This window comes from Acomys russatus, chromosome 14 (genome assembly GCF_903995435.1).
Source record: "Acomys russatus chromosome 14, mAcoRus1.1, whole genome shotgun sequence".
Classification (NCBI taxonomy): Eukaryota; Metazoa; Chordata; class Mammalia; order Rodentia; family Muridae; genus Acomys; species Acomys russatus.
This window is the reverse complement of record NC_067150.1, coordinates 42,140,742-42,143,476: the sequence shown is the minus strand read 5'-3', so window position 1 is coordinate 42,143,476 and position 2,735 is coordinate 42,140,742.

Below are 2,735 nucleotides of genomic sequence, written 5' to 3'. Positions count from 1 at the left end.
CCAAGAACTTTACACTGTCTGCTGACATTATATTTATATGCTATTAAACAGGTGGTTCTTTTAAAGTTTCACTAGTTAATTTTATTATTGAGGTGGTCCAGATAATTTATTTGTAATAGGCATTAATGAATTTTTCCCCCAAGACAGGGTTTCTCTGTGTAGCCTTGGCTATCCTGGAACTCTCTTTGTAGACCAGGCTGGCCTCGAACTCACAGAGATCCACCTGCCTCTGCCTCCTGGAGTGCTGGGATTAAAGGCGTGCACCACAACGCCTGGCAATGAATCTTTTAAAAATGCCTGTTACACCCAAATATTGTACCCTTTAATAATCAAATATCAGCTTAAAGCTGTATACTCCTAGTGAAGGGATGTGTGGCCTAACTTTTTGGTGAGACAACCTTCCTGAGGGTACAAGAATGCACAAGATTGTGGCTTCCTGAAGACTGGCTCATAAAAGTAACCTGGATGACACCTTGCAATTTAGAGTTTAACTGATTCAACTTATTTAGTGTGAGGGAAACCAAGTCATGAGAATTGATTCTTATGGGAAGAGTTTATTTTGCAATCTAACCCTAGTTAAAAGTTTTCTTTTTTCTTTTTTTCTTTTTTTTTTTGAGATAGGGTTTCTCTGTGTAGCCTTGACTGTCCTGGACTAGCATTGTAGACCAGGCTGGCCTCGAACTCAGAGTGATCTGCCTTGTCTCTGCCTCCCAAGTGCTGGGATCAAAGGTGTGCGCCACCATGCCCAGCTAGTTTCCTTTTTGTTGATCTTAGTTTATTCTTCATGAGAACTTCAAGGAAAATAAGTGAAACTTTAAGAGTCAGCATTTTTTAGACCTCTTCAACCAACTGTTATTTTTATATGAATCTCTATATAAAGTAGCTTTCCCCTCCTTAAAGATATAAGCTAGCTTCTTGGTATAAATGAGAATTTATGTATTTATTTATAAACAACTTCAATGTATAATTTGAGAATTCTGCAGTTTCCTCCAAATAAAAGAACGTTGCTTATTGAAATGAACAAGTTGTAAAAGTAGAATTTTCCTTCTGAGATGAACTGGACACTGATTGTAAATGCTCAATTATCACGTTATTACTCAATTAGAGACCTCTGGAATGACTATGGAATGACTATGGGAGATGTGTACATATGTAATTTATGGTTTTAGAGTTGTATATGTGCCAAAGTCCATTTATCACCAGATCTTGTCTGCAAAGAAATGGGAGAGAGAGCCGGGCGTGGTGGCGCACGCCTTTAATCCCAGCACTCGGGAGGCAGAGGCAGGCGGATCGCTGTGAGTTCGAGGCCAGCCTGGTCTACAAAGTGAGTCCAGGATGGCCAAGGCTACACAGAGAAACCCTGTCTCGAAAAACCAAAAAAAAAAAAAAAAAAAAAAAAAAAAAAAGAAATGGGAGAGAGGATATTAGTGGGCAGTTCACTGTGCTAACTACAGTGCCTAGAATAGGCACCTGGCGCTGTAGCCTCAGCTACACAGAACAGTAAAGGGGGAGGATAGTTGGGCAACATAGCAAGACTCCATCTCAATAAAAACAAACAAAAATGATGCCCAAAACAACATGATTTTTGGTTGGATAGTTTTTTAAAAAGTGTATGTATATTCAGCTGGGCACGATGGCGCACACCTGTAATCCCATTACTCAGGGAGGCAGTGGCAGGCAGATCTCTGAGTTTGAGGCCAGCCTGGTCTAGAGTGAGTCCAGGACAGCGAAGGCTACTCAGAGAAACCTGGTCTCAAAAAACAAAAAACAAAACAAAAAGTGTATATTCGAGAGTGTTTGTTTTCTTGCCCCAGTCTTGTCTCATGTACATAAGAGCCCTAAGACCCTGTTGGAGGGAAAACTTAAGTAGGTGTTTCCCTTAGCAGCCTAAGTGCTCTTTTCATTTTATTATTGCTTTATTTTTCTTCTAGGGAGGGGACTGATATGCAGGGTAGTAGAAATGAACTGGGAACAGTACCGCAATTCCAGACTTCCTGTTGATGTGATGTATTTTAATAAATGTTTGGGCTTATTTGTGACTTTAAAATAACCCTGACTTTGTGTAATATGTAGATAATTGGAAATGTTTCATTGGTGTTGAACTGTTTCTAAATGTTCTTTATCACTTGGTGCACAAGTGACACTCCAAACAGTCCACAAACATCCAATTGCTGTGTTACTGTAAAGCCAGTCCAGTGCAGTGGCCTGCCTCCTCAGCACTGGGTTATTCTAGGATGCACTGAAAACTCTACAGAAAGAACATGCTTACCGCAAGGGACCATCATTAGTATGAGCTAAATCTGATCAAATGTGGAATTGAGAAATGACTCATTTTTTTGCTAATGCTCTATTGTTCCCTTGAAAGAAAAATAAAAGGTTGTCATCTGACAAAATGTTCTCAGTTAAGACTTAATCTCACCTGTAATCTAAATCTGGACTCAGCATAGTACTGAAAGAAGTTAGAAACAGTGTTTTGGATCAAGAACAATCGTTTAAAAATTAAACGTGTTTTCAGTGTGTCTGAACTCATTTTTTATCTATTTGTGATTTGTTTCACATTAAATGATTAATATCCATTGTCAGTTGCATACTTCAAAGCTCCCAGTACAGCTGAAAGTTGAGTTGTGTAACTGGCAGGATGAGTGACGTCATCAGGCCATAGTTTAACGGCAGCCCAAAGGGTTAGAAAAACCCCATGCTGCAGCATGGTACTTACTGGCAGGATGGAGAGTGGG